The sequence below is a fragment of the Neomonachus schauinslandi genome, chromosome 7 (assembly GCF_002201575.2).
Source record: "Neomonachus schauinslandi chromosome 7, ASM220157v2, whole genome shotgun sequence".
NCBI lineage: Eukaryota > Metazoa > Chordata > Mammalia > Carnivora > Phocidae > Neomonachus > Neomonachus schauinslandi.
In genome coordinates this window covers 99933119-99954533 of record NC_058409.1, presented here as the reverse complement: position 1 = coordinate 99954533, position 21415 = coordinate 99933119, and positions in this window count along the sequence as shown.

Below are 21415 nucleotides of genomic sequence, written 5' to 3'. Positions count from 1 at the left end.
GGGCTAATTTTTTGTAGCCACATTGTGTGTTGGAAGTAGAAGTGCCTATGAGGCAAAATCTGGACTCTTTTAGCAGCAAAAGAACATGTCTAATTCTTTCTGTATGGGAATAGACTGACCCATTTGGCTTGAGTAGGCCCCTAGGGAGCTATAAATTTGAAGCAAGGGGTTGCAGTGATTAATAGGCTTTTGACAAGATATGTGACTTTATTTTACATCTGTTCATCTTTTGTTTCTGGAATTGTTCTTATAGCTTCCAAACTCCAGCCGCTTAGCTCTGTACTCATAGACCCTGTCCTTGTCTTTGAATCATTTTAACTAAATACTTAAACATATTTCCTTTAAAAGAATGTTTGTCTTTTGTGTGTGGTGAGAAAATATGACATACCACAAAAAGGAGGATAAATTTGCTACTGAAAAATTCCCTTATCTGATAAAAATGGGGAAAATATTCACATTTCTCTGTGGATTACTTTATATAAAAACTTTTTAAATACCAAAGGAATAATCTGTCATTTTCTCCAATATCTAGCAAAAGTCTGGGCATATGTTAGATATTCAAAAAAATTCCTGCTGGTTGATAGGAGGGCAGGAAAGAGGAAAGTAACAGGATGATAATCATAGAGAAGACAAACGCAAGACAACCAAAGCAGAGTGGGTATAACAGAATAGAGGGACATACAACCACACATAGTTTTACTCTGTGCCTGGCATTATGCTAAGTGTTTTCTCATGTATCTATTCAAGAATTCACCCAACAGGGGCGCCTGGGTGGCTCAGTCGTTAAGCGTCTGCCTTCGGCTCAAGTCATGATCCTGGAGTCCCGGGATCGAGTCCCGCATCGGGCTCCCTGCTTCGCTGGAAGCCTTCTTCTCCCTCTCCCACTCCCCCTGCTTGTGTTCCCTCTCTCGTTGTCTCTCTGTCAAATAAATAAATAAAATCTTTAAAAAAAAAAAAAGAATTCACCCAACAAAGCTATGAGAAGGTGCTGTTATTATGCCCACTTGTAAGCACTAGTGAGGATATATGTCACAAAGTAGCAGAGCTGGGAATTTGACCACAGGACCATTTAAATTTAGAATTCAAGTTTTTAACAGTTTCACTATAATACCTCTCTTATAAAAATTGAGATTATCCCTATGTACCTCATGAAGTGTCAAAATAAAAATACTTCAAAAATGTATTATAAATATAGATACATAGATATAAATATTTTCATATTTTTTAAATGAAATGACCAAATTTATAGGTCCAACAGTAAAATGATTACCCTATTCCATCCCTCTCCCATGACTCTGGAGTGTATCTCTTCTATTCATTTTCCAACAGTGATGGTAGAGGATGCAGATTTTTGTATATTATTCTTTAATTTATGAGCAGAGAAAAGCACAGATTCCCAGCCTCATTAATCAACACTATTTGAAGATGGCTTTTCCTTTTCAAACAAGTTGGTATCTATTGTAAGAGGAAAACATTCACTTTCTTCAAATGCTACTGCAATTTGGCAGACTGTCCTAGGACCCTGATGAATCTAGCACCTGGACACCCCAGCTAAGTTATGCAGCTTTTCACGGTTTCACTTTCCTCTTCTGTAACATGAGGGTTGAAGCCAAATTTTGAAAAATCATCTAGTACTGAAATTTTGAAGACCTAGGTTAAGTACAACATTACATAAGAGATTTATATTTAGCTTATATCTGGACCAGTTTCCGTGTTATTACTAGATTATAAATTCTAACTAAAGAAGCAGTGCTTAGTTTTTAGAAACTTGTTGATTTTTACTTAATTCCATTACAGTCAGAGAACAGACTTGGAATGATTTCATTTTTTAAAAAATTTGTTGAGATTTGTTTTATGGTCCAGAATATGGTCTTGAAAAGAATGTGAATGAATGTTAGGTAGATCATTTTATACATGCCAATTCAGTCAAATTGGCTGATAGTATTGTTCCAGTTTTCTACATCTTCATTGATTTTTCTGTATACTTATTCTATCAATTACTGAGAAAGGAGAATTGAAGCCTCCAACTAGAATTGTGGTTTGTCCATTTTTTCCTTTCAGTTCTATCAGTTTTTGCTTCATTTGTCTTGAAGCTCTATTGTTAGGTGTACAACATTTAGGATAATTATGACTTCTCAGTGAATTGAACCTTTTATATAATTTTTATATGTCTTTATGTAATGCCTCCTTATAATATCTCTGATAATATTTTATTTTCTGATAATATTTTCTTGTTCTGAAATCTACTTTTCTTTTTTTTTACATTTTTAAAATTTATTATGTTATGTTAATCACCATACATTACATCATTAGTTTTTTTTATTTTTTTATTTTTTTATTCTTATGTTAATCCCCATACATTACATCATTAGTTTTAGATGTAGTGTTCCATGATTCATTGTTTGTGCATAACACCCAGTGCTCCATGCAGAATGTGCCCTCCTCAATACCCATCACCAGGCTAACCCATCCCCCCACCCCCCTCCCCTCTAGAACCCTCAGTTTGTTTCTCAGAGTCCATAGTCTCTCATGGTTCTTCTCTCCCTCCCGACTTCCCCTCCTTCATTTTTCCCTGAAGTCTACTTTTCTGATATTAAGATAGTCATTCCAGATTTGTTTTGGTAAGTGTTTGCATGGTAAATATTTTTCCATGCTTTTACTTTTAATCAGAAGTATTTACATTTAAGCTGTGTTTCCTATACACAACATACAATTGGGTCTTGCTTTTTTATCCAATTGACAATCTCTATCTTTTAATGGACATGTTAGAACAACTATAATTATTGATATTGTTGGATTTAACCCTATCACTTGCTAGTGGACTTCTATTTGTTCCATCTGTTCTTTGTTCCTTTTTCTCTTTTCTGCCTGCTTTCAAATTAAGTATTTTTATTATTCTGTTTTATTTCTACTACCAGCTCATTAGTTATACCACTATTTTTTTTTAATTTTTTAGTGTTTGTCTTAGGGTTTATGATATATATCTTTAATTTATCATAGTATACATTCAAATAATATTGTATGATTTCACATAGAGTAAGAACCTTACAAGACATTAATTTCTGTTTCACTATTCTATTTTTTGTTTTCGTTTTCACATTTTACTTTTATGTATGTTATAAAACAAAATACATTTTCCTTCTAATATGCTAACCTGATTCTGTTACTGCTTAAGACCCTTTAGTGGATCCCCACTGCCTCAGAAAATTCCTTATGAAGCGTTTTGGTTGCTACTGAAGCATAACAAATCACCCAAGGTTAGAATTTCAGATATAGCACAATGGGGATAGCTTGTCTCTGTTCCACAATGTCTGGGATTTCATCTGGGAATATTTGAAGGCTAAGAGTATCCCAAAGAATGAGGGCTGGTATCATGTAGTGGACTAGTTAGGGCTTCTTCACTACATTGTGACTGAGTTTCAAAAGCAAATGTCCCTAGAGAATAATACAGAAGTGCATGCGACTATATAATCTAGTATCAGAAATCAAAGTGTCCACCCAGGTTCAAGGGGAGGAAGCACAGGGCTTTCATGATTTGATCCGGGCTTACATCTCTATGGTATTGCCCTCACCTGTCTTGAACTCTGCTCTCCAGACATACTAACTTCTTTCCTTTAAATCTACCATATTTACTTGCCTCTTATCTTGTTAATAAAACTACCTCTCTCTCTGAAATATTTTCCCATCATATACTCCCACCCTCCTCACATTTCCTGGCTGACTTCCTCCTAGATGTTTTTCCTTACCTCTGATCTCTCTTCAGATCTGGGTTGTGCCTCTCTTCTATTTCCATATCACCCAGCATAGTGCTTGGAGCATGGTAAATGCTCAAGAAATATTTGTTGAATGAATGGCTATCTCTCCCAAATTAGAGACATTAGTATCCAGCTCACCACGATATCCTCTGAGACTAGTACAGTGCTAACCCAGAGTAGGTGCTCAAAAATATTTGTTGAGGGTGCCTGGGTGGCTCAGTGGGTTAAGCATCTGCCTTTGGTTCAGGTCATGATCTCAGGGTCCTGGGATTGAGCCCCGAGTCAGGGTCCCTGCTCAGTGGGGAGTCTGTTTCTCCCTTTCTCTCTGCTCCTCTCCCCACTCATGCTCTCTCTAAAATAAATAAATAAATAAATAAATAAATAAATAAATAAATAAATAGCTTTAAAAAATATTTATTGAAAGAATAAAGTACTGTGTTTTCTTGGTGATCTATAGATATTTTTGTTTGTTTTGGTTTTGTTTTGAGAATTTATGGGGCTAGGTAGAACTCTTTGAAGAAGGCACCATATTGAGGCAGTGCTATACCAGCTGTTGCTAACAGAACTCTGCAGAGCTAAGTCATGAGTCTATCATGTTAGCATCCCAAAGCTTCTTCCAGGTTGATTCTCTCTACCTCTCACTCAAATCAACATAGTCTCTACTCAAAGGAAAGAAGCTAAATAGGTCACATTAAGAACTCACCAAGCAGAGAGCATTCTAAGATTGCTGCCAGAAACTTGGGTAGGGATCGAAAGGAAGAAATTATGCAGGTTTTCCTCTCTCAAACTGGGCAACAGAGCTACGCAAGCTTCTTAGTCTTACTGTAAACATTGCTATGGTAACCGACAGGTAATTAGCTATTTATCACACATGCACACATGCATACCCACACAGTTTCAAGCTGGAGTCCTCTGCCTGCAACAGTCTGTAAGTATAAGGAAAGGAAGTCGATTTGCACACTGTGCCTAAAATTACATTTTTGGAAAGTCTTCCCATTGTGAACCTTCTCAGGAAACAAAATATTTATGGAAGGACAAGCATCACTAAAAATAATAATATTCTCAACCGTTCCTAAACATTCTTCCTGTCACTCCTCCCTTAAAGATAGAACTGGGGTTTAGAGATACATCTTTAAGTTTGAGCTGAGGAGCTGACAGAAGAGACTGCAAAGCAAAGAGATGGAGATAATCATAGCAACCCTAATGGCGAACTCACCTGTTAAGGAAATGTGCAAAGAAACCAGATTTTCTTTTAGCTAGAGGTCAGAATGACTAATTATTTTCTTTCTAGTCTCTAACATGCCCCATAGTGCTAATATGAAAAGGGAATAAACAAGGTGGATACTAAAAGAAAGCAAATTGCTTATTTTTGTCCTAATCTGTGTCATTTTATGAGAAGAATACTAAAGCCTATTGTGCATTTTATTCACATAATTTTTGAACATATTTGTATATAATAACCTTCCACCCATATGTAATTACATCCTATTTATGCACAATCAAAAGAGGCATTTGGAAGAAAAAACAAGTTCATAATAAGATCTGTAATAGAGATTAAGAAGGGCCTAATTAAAATTTTTAAGGAGGAATGAACTCTTTCTCAATGCACACTTTATAATTATGTTATTTAAGTTTTTCAAATCACTTTATTTTGAAAAAAGAAAAAAAACTTTGAAGCAATTACCAGAGTATGTATTTTGTCTTGCTTAAAGGAGCATAGCAACAAATATCCCTAGCACATGTAGATAGAACTTAATCTAGGCCAATATTTATTAAATGATAACACATATCACAAATCAAATGAGTATAAAGAACATATTTTGGGAATTGTGCTAATGTGTTTCTCAGCAAGGGGCCTGTGCTCCTTGGCTTCCTGGAGAGAAATCACTTCTCTCCAGGAAGCCAAGTCTGGTGTCATACATTAGTAAGGAGTGAGTTTGAAGAAGACAAATCATCAAGAAAGAGGCAGGAAAACTACTTTGTAAACTCTTAAAAGGAGTCATGATTGGAAATCTCAATGGGTAATGTGCCTCTCAATAAACTCTAATATCCTGGGTTATCATAGTTTTCCAGAGGTATATTTAACAGCAAACAAGAAGGAGGTGTGGCTTCTGCTTCCTGAATGTGGCATTTGAGAATTATCTTGGTGGTTAAAACAAGAAACTAGGGCCACTTCCTCTCCTTCCATCATTTCAGCTTCACATTTCCCAATCCCAGCCTTTGCCTCCAATGAGATGAGACTGTTCATTTGGGCTTTCTAGATTCAAACATCTGTGAGGAGGGGAAATAATGGGCTCCCACAGCAACTCTTTTTTTTTTTTTTTTTTTAAAGATTTTATTTATTTATTTGACAGAGAGAGACACAGTGAGAGAGGGAACACAAGCAGGGGGAGCGGGAGAGGGAGAAGCAGGCTCCCCGCTGAGCAGGGAGCCCGATGCGGGGCTCGATCCCAGGACCCTGGGATCACGACCTGAGCCGAAGGCAGACGCTTAACGACTGAGCCACCCAGGCACCCCTCCCACAGCAACTCTTGTGGCTTATAGTTTGGTAGAAGAGGACACACACATACACACCCCTATTAAGCTGACCCTGACACAACTCCCATTGGGAAGAGCAGGTTTCACCTGACTCAGTATTGCTTCCCTTGGCCTCTGCTATGGACTGCAGCGTGTGCCCCCAAAATTCATATGTTGAAGCTCTAACCTCCCAGTGTGACTAGTTGGATACAGTGCGGTAAGGAGGTAATTAAGGCTAGATGAGGTCATAAGGGTAGGTCCCTGATCTGATAGGAATAGTGTCCTTATAAGAAGAGACACCAGAGAGTTAACTCTTTCCCTTGCCACTCCCCAACCAAGCCTGAACACCTAGGAAAGGTCACATAAGCACATAGGGAGAAGGTGGTTAGGAAGAGGGCTCTCATCAGATACTGACTTGGCTGATACCGTGATCTTGGGCTAACCAGCTTCCAGAACTGTGAGAAGTAAATTTCTGTTGTTTAAGTCACCCGGTATATGATATTTTGTTATAGATCCCAGGCAGATTAATCCAGCCCAAGATCTCTGATGAAGCCACAGCTGGCAATGACACTGTCCACGTATAAAAGACCTTGCTGGATCTGAAAATTCCAGTCTTGCCACATCACTGCCCTATACTTAGGGTCCCATCAATTAACACTTCTGATTTAAGAAAAAATTACAAACATATAGCACTCCTTGTTCTCTGGCATCAGTACAATTCCTATAGCACTCCTGTTCTCTGGCATCAATACAATTCCTCCTAGGTGCTAGGACCTAGGAGGTAGGAGGATATAAAGCATGGTCAGTGCCCATAAGCCCTAAAGAATACCTCTGCATACCTTTGCCACCATAGGTTTTTCACCTCAGGGAAAGCTCATCACTTTCCACTGTGATAGCTAAAATAAGAATCACTTCTTATCCTTGTTATAAGTCTCACAACACTCTGTAGGGTTATTAAACTTATTCTCCCAGCTAAAGCATCCGAGAAGCTCAGTCATTTGCCCAAGATCACGAGTCTAGACTCATAATTTGAAACCAGTTTGGCTGACTTCAAAGCTCATAAGTCTAATACAATAAATTCATCCCAAGTGTTCCATAGAGCAGATGAAGCTACAGAATATGGGGCTAATCTAATAAACAAATCCAGACTCAAAGATTAGCTATTGGCTTAATAAAGTACTCCTGTCTGGCAATATACTTAAATCTTAATAAACACTATTCAGCTGTAGAGATCTTCTCAAATTGGGAGTGAGTTTGAGTTTTTGGCATTTATAGTTAGATGTGTAAGAAATTTTTCTATAAGAGAAAAACATAAAAAACTTATGGTCACACTTCTGGTTTCCCCAAACCATGGAAAGAATCCAGAAGACAAAATTCTACTTTCTAAAGCTAGTGCATTAAAATGGAAAATACCAGCTAGAAGGTGTTAGAACGATGAGTGCATTTTTCTTTATTTTTCATAATTTCTGTAATCCTATTAATCGCCTTCATGATGAAAAAAATTATAAAAACGCTTATTGAAAGCTTACTATTAAGGTCTGAATACTTAATGCACAATTAGCTCATTTAATCCTTATAACCATCTTGTGAGTTAATTACTATTATTACTATCATCATTTTATAGATGAGGAAACTGTCCCTGGGAGATTTAATACTAGTAAGTGGCAGAACCAGGATTTAAAGCCAGGCATTCTTTCTCCAGAGAACATGGACTGAACTTCTCCAGTAAGCTGCTGTTTGCATGATTGAATCTACTAAAAGAGAGAGGGCCAGAGCATTAGCTTTTGGAGGTGTAAGATAGAAAAAAGAGGGAAGAAGGTGGGACTGGGAAGCTTAGGAGCTAGACAAAGAGCCCTGCTTCAAAAGAGGTGGCAGAAAGCTTTGCTCTGTGGCAGTTTTCTTTGTAAAGTTAACATATTATGCTAAATGAATTCCCAGTCCTGAAATAAATGAGTGGCTTTATATCCTTATAGCCTCAGCTCCAATAATCATATTCCATGCTTTATTTCACTCACTCTCTCATCAGAAATTACAAGGTAAATGCCTTTAATGGGTATGCTTTAGCCTCATAGTTAGCAACCTTACATAACAAATTATTTTTTAGGTAATCCCATCTACAGAGGACAACAGCTGTAGTATTATAGTGGCTGGTAAATAATAGATAGATTGTAATAATAGAAACAAGATGTGTTGTCTAGAAGCAAGGCACTAAATACTCGAGTGAATATTTGTTGACTACCTATACTATAGCTCAGTCAGAAACTGTATTTTTGCTGCTGTGGATATTGTTTGGACCCTTTGTCCTCTTTTGCTCTCACTGCATTATTTTTTTTTGAAGTGTAGTCTGTGGACCACCTGCTTCAGAATCTCCTAGGGTATTATTAAAAATAAACTCCTATGTCTTATTAAAAACACATACTCCGCACACCCATCTAACCTTCCCTACTTTATCAGAATTCATGGCAGGAATCTTTTTTTTTTTTTAATCCTAAAGATAAACTTAATCTGTTAAGAAATGCTAACCTGGACCAACTCTGTTTAATAAGAATTCTTCTAAAAAGAGTTCAGAGAACAAAAACAACTACAACCATTCTTTCAAAGGTATTTATTAATCTCTAGATGCTAATGATCTAGAGATAAGGAAACATGAATAGGATACTGAAAACCTTGAAGAAACATTTGCAGGAGCTGACCTTCCTTAGGCTGGACTCCAGAGGTAAGAGCCTAGATTGAGAGCGGGTAAAATCAAAGATCTTGAAGCATTCTCAGATAGTCATGGCTGTCCATTTACTTATATCTGATGACCTTCATTTTAGGCTTCTGAACACTGACATTTCACTTCGGAAGCCTGCACAGCTGTCTTTGAACTTGGAGTCAGAATCCCAGTTGACTTGTATGATCATAGACAAGTCATCTAACTTCTCTGATCTTTATATTCCTTAACTGTAAAATGAGAAGGATTACATCATGTAACTCTTAGGCTGTTTTGAAACAAATATTGACACATTCCTTTTTGTTCTGTAGCCTTGCTCACCCCTGGATTATGCTGTGGATGGTTTCAGCTACCTCCAGCTCTCTAACTATGCTAGACCTGTTTATTTTTTATTCCTTCCTTGTATTGAAGTCTTGTCCCTCTAACCATCTACCCCAAAAAGCCCAAATCTCCCTTTACATGTAAATTTTTGTTGAATATGGAGAGGTGTCTACCTGTATATCTTCATGCTAAGAGCTAACAATCTAGTTGTGCCCAAGAAGTTGAATTTGGAAAAATTCAGAACAGGATTTTATGTACAAGACAGTGAGGTAGCAACCAATGTAGAATTTCATAGTAGATGTTTTCCAAAAAGTCCAATGGGAACCTAAACCAAATATGAGTGATAAATGCCAGAAATGCTTCCTATATAAATTTCATCATCAGAATGTCACTCGGAATCACTCATTTATTCTTTCACTTATCAATTTATTTATTTAATTATTTATTGAATTTCTATGTGTCATACAGTATGTTGGGCTGGGGTTTCAGCAATGAATAAGAGAGTTAGGACACCTGCTCTCACAGAGCTGATAGTTTAGGGGGCGAGTAGAACCATATTACTTTATGCATGTAGACAGAAAGAATAAGCCCTTGAGAATGAAGGTTAGTGATATTCCAGCAAGTCAGGTTTGTCTATAGGTGGAAATTAAACTTGAATCACTAAGTAGACTTATGGAGGATGGAAAAGGAATCAGGAAGGGAAAAAATTGGAAAGAGAGGTTTATATTTTCATAAGAGTAAAGGTAATAATTTTTAGGACTGTTTGTCTCTGTTCTCTAGATCTGTAATGATTATCTGTTGTAGAGTTAGCACAGCAGTGCCCATGGTCATGTCCAAAATTCCTCTCACTCAGATAGCTTGGATATATCAATTAAAGTGGTGGTTGACCCCTCAGAGGTAGAGGTATTCAGTGTGTATGTATGTGTTGGAATGAAGTGGTCTGAAAACTAGGGTTGAACTTTCTGTTCTGAAGCTAAAGTGGCAAATAGCCCATTATGTAGGTTAGGATGACTGGATAAGAGGAAACAATACTCATCACCATGCCCTAGTTCAGGGCCTCGTTCCCACTAGTACTGGGCTACTCAAAGTTGACAACTGTCAACTTCAAGATCAGCAAGTTGTCATGTCCAAAGAGGGAAGTGCCTTATCCAAGGTCATGAAGCAAGTTGTCAAGAGAGCCAAGGTGAAAGCACAGGCCTCTCAATTTTCAGTCTAGTGTTCTTTTGACCACAACTCAGCACATCCATGCACTGAAGCTTTATGCTTCTGTCTGAGAGGATACTCATCTTCCTCTGGAAACTGCTGATGAAGAACCCATTTTTCAATGAAAATGTAACATGCAAATGATAGACACATACCAGATTGCCATCACCTTAGTACCCAGCACATCAGTCAATTTTTGCCTCCTATAGTGAGGAGGCACCACACAGAGCAAGACACCCTGAATCTTGGACTATAGCTCACATCAACTAAGGCTCCGCTCAAAAGGCATTGTGCCATGAAACTGACAGCTATCATCCTCCTCATTATTGTTAGTGTTAAAGACATCAGCACTGCCCACACAACTAACATTAATGAGTGCCAGACACTTCATATGGTAAAAAATTCAAATGACATAATATAATATACATATATTCTTACTTAACATGCATGAATTCAACTCTGCACACTTCTCCCCATTCCCTACCCCCCAAAAAATGTGTAGGGGGAGAGATAGAGACAGAAGAGGAAGTAACAGAGAGAGGACAAAAAATATGTTATATAATACTGGCAATTTTACCCCCTCATCCTCAAATGTCTTTGCCACTTGGCAGAAATAATGACTAATCCTACGCATTAGATTCTTCAGGTAAAATTTTTGACAGATTGTACATTACCTGGCATAAGGGAGAAATGCTGACATTGGGCACTGACTTCATGCCAGGTATCCTGTGAAAAGCTCTCATACACATTGTCCCATTTAATCTTTCTAACAGCCTTATGAGCCAACTGATAACTTGCACAGCAAAAGTTCCGGAATCATGAAACAGAGAAAATGTTTATATGACTATATTAGCTTTTACTTGTGTTAGAATTTATGGTTTTCAAAGGATATCTACATCCATAACCTTACTGAATGCAATTAGTTTACAGATGAGAAAATAGTAGAAACTGATTGTTTTTCTGACAAGTATCCTTTTCTTTGATGACTATCTCTTTCCCCCTTTCATGTGGTCTTGGAGATGTCAGTCATAATTCTCATGAGCAGCTACTCTGCTCTGCCACACTTCCAGGACACAGGGTTGAGAATGTTACCAGCCTGACTTCTCAGATGGTTGCATCCCCCTGGTTCCTTGAGTTTTGATATATAGACAAAGGAGAGATAGAGAGATCTTTCTTCCTTTTAGATAGTAAATTAAGACAAAAATCCTGGAGCTATTTATGGCCATATTTGTTACCACATGGAGAGAGTTAATGTGAGAAGAATGCTTAATTAAAAAGGGTTAGAGTTGAATTTGATCAAAAGAAGAATTTGAGAGATGGAGGAAAGATTGAAGCTTGCTGTTATTGCTAAGCCCTTGGATGATTTCTTTCATAAACTTGTTTAACCTGGGTTTCTGTAAATTCCAACCAAAGAAGTCACGACTAGTGCACCCACAGAACAGGAACCAGAATCAAAATCTTGGTCTTTTCTGTCTAGGCTAGCCCTCTGTCTCTAGGGAAGTCTGGTGCCTGAGAAATCATCTAGAGTGGGTATATCAGATGAAAATACTCTGCTTTTAAAGGGAGGAGGAAGAAGGAGAATAAATGTAGAACCCTGATCACTCAAATAAAAAAGACAACATGAATAGGACTAGGAAATGAGCACAATGAATATAAGTATACTTCTTTCCTAATTCTGCCAGTAGCTACCCTTAAAAATTAAACTTAATCTGCCATTCACTGCTGACTGCAAGGCAATGATCCTTGTCAAGGAATTCACAGCTTCATTACTTAGGCATTGTAACTAAAACGGGAGTGGTTTCACCTTTCTTTCCATCTTTGCCACTGTTTTCTACAACTGAGCCTTCTGACCTGCTTAGAATATGTTAATTTACAGAATGTAGTCATTTCCCTTATCAGCCCCTCCAGGCAGTTGGCAAGAAGTATTTTCAGCTACAGACCTTGCAATCAGCCACTCAGACCTGCTGGCTTCCTGTGCCCTGACAGATAGAGCTAATTAGCACTGAGCAGCTTTTAGGCATTATCTCTGGCTCCAGAACATCCCCATAAATGAGGGGCAGGCCTGTCTCCAACCCTAAGGGACAAGAAAATCTCAAATATTTGGAGGTTAAACAACTTCCTAAAAGTTCCTCCCTAGATGGCAATTCCATTTCTCCTTTAATGGTCAGCTAAGGTCCCATCTTATCTGAGCAGCCTTAAGAGACTACATCAACCTTTTTGTGATGTTTTCTTTATCATGTAGATTTGTATATAATTTTCCTACCTTGTCATTACCATACCCAGTACAACAATTGGTGGCATAATCCTTATTTATCCATCCATCCATCCAGTCCACCAGCATTTCTTGAATCTTGAATCTATAGTCTAAAAACAGTAGGGATTCATAGAACCATGCAAAAAAGATAGCTTAGCTATACAGTACTTGTGAGAGAAAGACAATGAATAAGAAAACAAATTACCAAGGTAATTATATATCATGATGAGAACTACTGAGTTAATAAAATCAAATAATGATATGCAGAGTGAAGGGAGGTTTGAGTGGTCAGAGAAAGCCTTTCTGAGGAGGTGATGTGCAAGTCCAGATAAGAGTCAGCTAAGCAAAGATGCTGGGATGGACATATTCCAGGAAGAAGGAAGCAGTGAGGCCATGGCCTTGGTGTGGAAATGAGGCCTGTGCATTTGAGAAACAGAAGGGAAAGAAGTGTGGCTGGAGTATAACGAAGGAGGGAGATGTTGGCTTGAGAAGAAGTGAAAGATTCACCCCTTCTTTGAATTATCTTCTAACTGCCATGAGGGGTCATTGGAAGGCTTTTACACCCTCATGTACTGGAAAGGTAAATCACCTTTTCAAAAGCTCACTCTGGATGCCTAGTGGCGAATGGACTGCAGGGGGCAGAGCAGCTTGGCTATCATTCCAGAGCTTAGTACGGGCCTGACACTGTGCTGAGTGCTCACTTAGGTTCCTCTTAGACCCCTTTAGAGCTTGAAGAAGCATTGATTATTTTTGTATCGTATAAATGAAGAACCAGTTGAGAATTTCCCCCAAATCATAAATATTCAGAGGTTGAGCTGGGATTTGCAGCTACATCCAAATAACTCCAAAGTCTTTGCTCTTAAATGCTTTATTTATTGCACCACGCTGTGTCATAGACACTTGACCTTCAGAGATTTAACAATCAAAGTTCTGATTCCTTTTAAGAAATCCTAATATCCCATAATATATTAATTTTAATTTTGTGGAAGCACTCACCTGTGTGCACTATAAAGGTGCTGTGTAGCAGGGAGGCACTTAAGTGGTGAGTAGTTCTTCAGCCAAGAATATGCAGTAACTCTTGTGGAATATCTCTCTAGAGACTAAGCATAAGAAACATAATTCTCCAGGGAAATGTGATTCAAGAACAATTTTTCTGATATATAGAATTAAGAATGTGAAAAGAACACTTACATTTTTCAAATATTACTGCTTTTTTAAGAGAATTTATTTGCTGTGGAAGTATTTGCAAATTGGAGACTTCTGAACATCTGTAGATATACTTCTCAGATTGTCAAGGGTTTATAACATATCCATAAATAAAGGTTTGGGAATACCCATCACTAGGTCCCTTCAGTGAAGCTGCCAAACTTTGTTCTGTCAATCTCACTTCTCTGTAATTTACACAGAAAAACCTGAATTTGATTACAGAATTTAAATAGCCATGAACTCCATGGTAAAATTAAACCATGCAAACTTTTGTAATTACTTTCAAATTACAAATTACTTTCAAATTACTTTCAAAACTGGTACCAAGATCTTAGAATCATCAAAATATTTGGGTGTTTTTCTTTTTAAAAGGAAAAATGGCAAGATGAAGTGAAGCCCAACTTAGAGGTCATTGGGTAGAAAGGAATTCTTTTTCAGGATTTCCAAGGGAAATAGCAAAATACCAGTTTCTAGCCACTCACTGGAATTAGAGTTAATTGTAGGAATAGACAAAATTCACATAGTCTCCAGCACCAACAGTTAAGTCCTTCCTAAAGCGGGGGAGAGTACTATCCCACTATGCACCCTTTATACCTGTCCAAACCTCTGCTTCTTTCCTTAGAACCCATCTGCAATAGGTCTTTGTTTCCTGGAAACCAAGGACTCATATATCTTAGAGTATATGTAACCACCCAGTTAGGGCAATGACACTGTACCAGTGATTTATAAGACCTATCCCACAGACCCAGATGCCCAGGCAGCACCGTAGATAATGTCTGGATAGCCAGGCAGGCCTCTTGGTTTTTCTAATTACTATATTTATTCAAGGAATCCAGTTATTTATTAAGAACCATGCCAGTTATTTATGAAGTACTGTGCAATATTAGAGATGCTCCAAACACCAGGTAGTATCTAAATGATGGAAAAGTCATCTGGAAAGTTCAAGTATTAGCAAATAGCCTTCATTTTGCTCCCTATATTTTATTTATCCAACAAATTCTTATTAAGTCTTTATTATGCAACAGGAATTTTTCTTGGTTCTTGGGGCACATCAGTGAACTAAACAGACAAAAATCCCTGCCTCCTATTTAATAGCCAAGAGATGGAAACAACTGAAATGTTTATCAATAGATAAATGGATTAAAAAATGTGGTTTATACATACAATGGAATACTATGAAGCCTTATTTTTTAATTTTTAAAAAATATTTTATTTATTTATTTGAAAGAGAGAGTGAGTGGGGAGGGAATGGGGAGGGAGAGGGACAAGCAGACTCTGTGCTGAGCCTGGAGCCCAAGGCAGGTCTTGATCCCATCCCACAACCCTGACATCATGACCCCCAGATCCTGACTTGAGCCAAAATCAAGAGTCAGATGCTTAACCGACTAAACCACCCAGGTGTCCCACTATGAAGCCTTAAAAAGGTCCAACATGGATGGGTCTTCAGATCATTATGCTAAATGAAATAAGCTAGTCACAAAAAGACAAATGCTGTATGATTCTACATATAGAAGATATCAAAAATAATCAAATTCATGGAAATAGAAAGTAAAGTGGTGGTTACCAGAGGCTGGGCAGAGGGAGAAAAGGGGAGTTATTTAGTGGGTATAGAGTTTCAGTTCTACAAGATACAAAAAAAAAAAAAAATCTGGAGATCTGTTTCACTATATATATAGCATGTGTGTGTGTGTGTATGTGTCGAAACTTGGGATCGAATAGTGTAAATATTTTTAACATCACTGAACTGTATACTTAAAACATAGATAAGATGGTAAATTTTTTTTTTTCTAAAGATTTTATTTATTTATTTGAGACAGAGAGAATGAGAGACAGCATGAGAGGGAGGAGGGTCAGAGGGAGAAGCAGACTCCCTGCCGAGCAGGGAGCCCAATGCAGGACTCGATCCTGGGACTCCAGGATCATGACCTGAGCCGAAGGCAGTCGCTTAACCAACTGAGTCACCCAGGCGCCCAAGATGGTAAATTTTATATATGTTTTTACCACAATTAAAAAAAAATCCCTGCCTTGTGGAACTTACATTCTAGTGAGACTAGGGGTGTGGTAAAGTTAAGTGACAATATATAATAAACATAATAAATAAATTATAGAGTATGTTAAAAAATGGTAGGTATGATCTAAAAAGTAAAAGGTAAAATAGGTAAGAGAGAGGACTTGAAGGGCTAGTTGCGGAGAGAAGTTCAGTGTTAATAGCATTTAAGACCTCAATTAAAAGTAATATTTGGGAAAAACCTCAAAGCAAGTGAGTGACTTAGCTAAACAGGTAACTGAGGAAAAGGCAAAAATTTCAGGCAAAGGGAACAGGTGGAGGAGATCTAATGGTGAGAACATGCCTGTTGTACTAGAAGAATAGCAAGAAAATCAGTATGTTTGCCCTTTTGGGATACTCATAATGCCTGGGTGCCATTCAACAAAGGTCTGTGTCTTTGTAGAGAAGGTGATTAAAGTCTTACTCTAATGCCTACCATCCATCCATTCATTCATTCATTTATTGCAAGTTTTGCTCTTTATGAAGTTCCCAATATTATGCTGGGGTATAAAGATAAAGTGGTAAGGATGACAAGCACGTCCTTGTTGCTGGTAGGGGAGAGGAATGACTCTCCAGGCAAGAGCAGTAACTGTGGTCAGTATTTTACAGGGATGTATGAGGACTTATTCCACCTGGGAGGTCAGAGAAGGCCTCCCTGAGGATAAAATGGACATTTTCACCAAGATGTCAAGGAGTGGAAGTTAGCCAGAAAATGAGCAAGAGGAATAGTGCTCTGGGGGGTGAGGTAGCCTGTTGAAAGGCCTGAGGCAATATGACTGAGTAGATGAGGAACTCAAACAAGTTTGGCATGAATAGAGTATAGGGGGAAATGGTACATAGTGAGCACAGTGAGGGAGAACGATGCAGGGAGATATCGCTGTGAACTTGAAAGCTATTTTAAGGATTTTTTTTTTTAATTAAAAAAATAGAGAGTTACAAAGTATTTTAAAGAGGAAAATGATGTAACCAAATTTTGCCTGTATTCTTTTTTTTTCCTGTACTAAATTGGTTTCTTCAAGATCTTTGGATCAAGAACATTACCATATTCTCCATCATTGACCCATGTATGGGCCTCTTTTACTGATTATTTATTTTCTATATACAGTAATAACCTTTGGACTCACCGCCCATTATAAAAGTTAAGTTTTGACAATATCCTCCAATTATTTATATTGTTTCCTCCAACTGCCCTGTTCCCATACCCCTGTTCTTCCCAATTCAAAGTAATCATTACCCTAAGTTCTGAGTTTATCCTTCTCTTGTTTTCTTTTCCTTTTTTTTTTTGTTTAAAATTTTATAACTATATGTATTCTTTTTAAATTTTTTAAATGGTGGCTAAAAACCTATAACGTAAAATTTACCATCTTAATCACTGTTAAGTGTATAGTTTAGTAGTGTTAAGTATATTCACGTTGTTGTGAAATAGATCTCCAGAATTATTTTATATTGCAAACTGAAATTGTATCTATTTGACAACAACCCTCAATGTTCTCCTCCATTCTACTTCCTTTTTCTGTGATTCTGACTACTTCATATACCTCACATATTAGTGGAATCACACAGTATTTGTCTTTTTGTGACTAGCTTATTTTATTTAGCATAAATCCTCAAGATTCATCCATGTTACAGCATGTGATGGAATTTCCTTCCTTTTTTTTAACCTGAGTAATAGTCCTTATACCACATTGTTTCAAGCATTCTTAAAAAGTATACTTTTATTTTGGCAAGAGCACTCTGGCTGCTATTGGTGGAGTTTTGAGGGAGATGAGATTGTCCACAGGAGGGCTGTGATGTCCAAATTGCACTAGTGACGTTGGTCCTTGTATCCTAAGCATTCCCATATAAAAAAGTCAGTTAACTAGAGTTCTCTAGGCTAGTGTACCACATATTTTTGGTATGATGCTTGGTGTCTGGCAATTATCCTCTCTTTGGTGAATCTGCCATAATTTATGGAAATCTACTCATTTCTCACTATGTGAGATCAGATATCCATACTAGCTGAAATCTGCAGAGTTCTAAAAGTTAGCAGTGGGCAGAAAGACCCCTACACTTCCTCAAATGACCAGGATTTTCTTCCATTTTTTTTTCTACCAGAAAAATATTGAAATTTAGTACCAGACACAGAAATGAAAATTTTTTCTTCTTTTTTTTTTAAAGATTTATTTATTTATTTGAGAGAGCGAGAATGAGAGAGAGAGTACATGAGAGGGGGGAGGGTTAGAGGGAGAAGCAGGCTCCTCATCGAGCAGGGAGCCCGATGCGGGATTCAATCCCGGGACTCCAGGATCATGACCTGAGCCGAAGGCAGTCGCTTAACCAACTGAGCCACCCAGGCGCCCAGAAATGAAAATTTTAATAGTGTCTTCCTTTCCTTCTCATTAATTCATACATGACCCCTTTCTGGAATGCTTATAAGTAAACAGGAATTCAATGGGGTCAGAAAGGATCAAGATGGAGCTGTTATAGAACAAAATAGGGAAGGGGACAAAAAGGAAGGAGGAGAGAAAGAATTATGTGTGGCTGGAAAAGTAGTCAGTCAGGGAGATACAGAAAGAATTACACAAGGGGAATATTTACTAGGGCACAGAGCATTACAAAAGCAACAAAAACAAGTAGGAGAGGGGGTGGGAGAGGGAAAGAGAGGGCAGAGAAAATGAAATTGTGCCAACTCCCAGGGAGATAGCTGAGGGGTTCCAACCTGCAGATCCATCTGTCTTCTCAAATTCTAGGGCAAACCTCATTAGTGTGAGGAGGCACCCCATGGCTCAGTCCCTACCCCCGGGACCTCAGATCCCCATCTGGCAAGCTAAGGGACCAAGTGTATTTGCTCTGCCATGGGGTTTGGATTCTCTTGCATACTTTTTCTGATAAGAAAAATGAATCTCTTCCACTATTTATTAGCTTTTATTGCCTATTCCATGCTATGTTATTCTAGCCTTAGGAGTCACAGTAACTTGATTTTTAAGTTGATTGCTGAAGAAGGCTAATAACTTAACTCTTTGTTCATCTAAACTCTGAAAAGCAAATCTTCATTTTCAGTCATCCTACCTGGCAGGTGGTCAAAGACATCCACCAGACTTCCAAATGGCGGTTCCTTGGATGTGGGCCAGATGATGCAGGGCTGGGGTTACTCAGAAGACCAAAGGGTCATGGGCTTGATGAGATGTTCTATTTCTTCCTGGAAAGAAATGGGAGAAGTTAGGGGACCACTACAAATCTAGAAATTTACATTTCCAGAAGTGAAAAATGCTATACATAAGAACCATAAAGAAGGTGAAAATATAACTGAAACTTGTTTAAGAAGCATTCATGCACATATGACGGCTTATTTGAGGATGGTTAAAATCTCTCAAAGGTTAAATTCCCTCTGCCATGGCAGCATATTCATGCTTATTAGGGATTTGAGGACTTGGCACTCTCTTTGCATTTAATTCGTTCATTTATTTATTCAACAAATATATATCAACTGCTCACCCAATGCCAGGATTATAATAAATATTGGGGCTATCGTCCTGTAAAAGACAGATTTTTTTTTTCCTGCCCTCATGGAGCTTATAATTTCTTATGATAATTGAGAATGCATAAAGAGAGGGAAATTGTCAAGAACGCTTTCAGAAGATATAATCCACTTCCTCTTTGGGATAGTTGCAGACATTGCTCTAGATTCCTCTCTATCCTCCATTAACTTCACATTGGACCAAGGGAAAGAAGGTGTGGTAGGAACCCCAGTCCTTGCCTTGTATTTCCACCTCTTCTACTTTGTTGACCTTGAGCATGTCATGTTGATGGGGTTTTGGAATATAGGTGAGGTTCAGTGGAGTGGTGTCCTGAGCCGACGACTAAGAAAGAATTCTTGAGACGTCTTTGGTGCAAAATGGTGGTTTATTAAAGCACAGGGACAGGACCCATGGGCAGAAAGAGCTGCTGCCCCAGGGTTGTGAGGGGTGGCTGATTATATACAATGGGGTTTGGGGAGGTAAAGAAAAAGGGAGGTTTCCAAAGAACTTTCTTATGCTAGAGTACCTACAAGATACCGGAGGCCTTGTCATTGTCAAGTTAAGGTTGTTTACCCCTCTAGTAAGACATTAACATTAAGATAGTTGGGAGCTTCCTGGAGGAACATTACACTCTGCCCGCTTCATTTATCTGTCAATGGGCTGCAGGTTATAAGGGCATTTAATTGTATCTACATTTCCTTCTGGAAGCTAGGTTATTGATGATAGGAATGCTTTATTCTTGTAGATTGCTAAGACATTTGTAAACTGAGGGAGACCCCTGTCTTGTCTCTATAAGTTAACTATTTGTTTTTCCTTTAGGGCAGCCTGAGGAATGTCACATAGTACCTGAGGAATGTCACATAGATCCCATGGCGGGGAGGGGGGCTGTGGGGTGTCAGCTTCTGCTTTGTCATCAGCCTGCCTTCTGTTCCCTCATCAATGTAACCTTTCTGAGACTCCATTTCTCTCATCTCTAAAATCCAACCTGCCAGATTTACTTACCTCACAAAACTGGGACGTTGAAATAAAATCAAATTTGGGAAGCACTTTGTAAATTATATGGTATTATACAATGAGGTGTTCTCAACTGCCCTCTTCCCTTAGGTCTTGGTTTCAAGCCCTAGGGTGGACAAATCCTTACTCTGTCACATCCAGTTGTGTGGCCTTGGATGTTTTTATGAGGCTTTCTGAGACCTTGTTCCTAATCTGTGAAGTGGATATTATAGCATTTAGCACACACATTACCAAGGATTAAACAAAGCTCACAATGTGAGGTCCTACTCTGCTAGGCAGAAAGTGCAGTGTCCTTGATAAATGTTATTTCAATGCTTCCCTCTGTTCTTGTTCTCCCTGCTTTTTCCCACTCTTTCGCTTTACCTCTAAAGACCACTATGGATAAAAGATCAAAGTTCAAAGTTATTGTTGGTGGAAGGGAAACTGTATAAGTTAGTTTTCCTCCTCAACAACAAATCCTAAGCATTCAGCATCTTTCTTCTCTGGCAAAGCTGTAGTCACTTCAATAGCGGTAAACAATCAACGTTATAATAACAATAGCAGATAACAGAGCTAACGGTGGAATTATGACTAAGCACTTTCTAAGAAAATCTCATTTAATCCTCCACTATCTAAATCAGACACTATTATTGTAAGGAAAATGAGGCACAGAGAGGTTAAATAAACTGACCAAGGTTATGTGGTTGGAGCCAGAACTTGAGCCTAGGCATTCTGACAGAATCTGTGTTCTCAACCACTTGGCATGCTGGGCTCCTGGTCACTGTGTTTTTAAAGCCCAAACAATTCAAGGAAAATTGATACCCTTTCTGGATTTCTCACCCAGGTGCTGCAATTAACTTTTTTTTTTTTTTAAGAATTACAAATAAATATTGAATAAAAGGATGGATG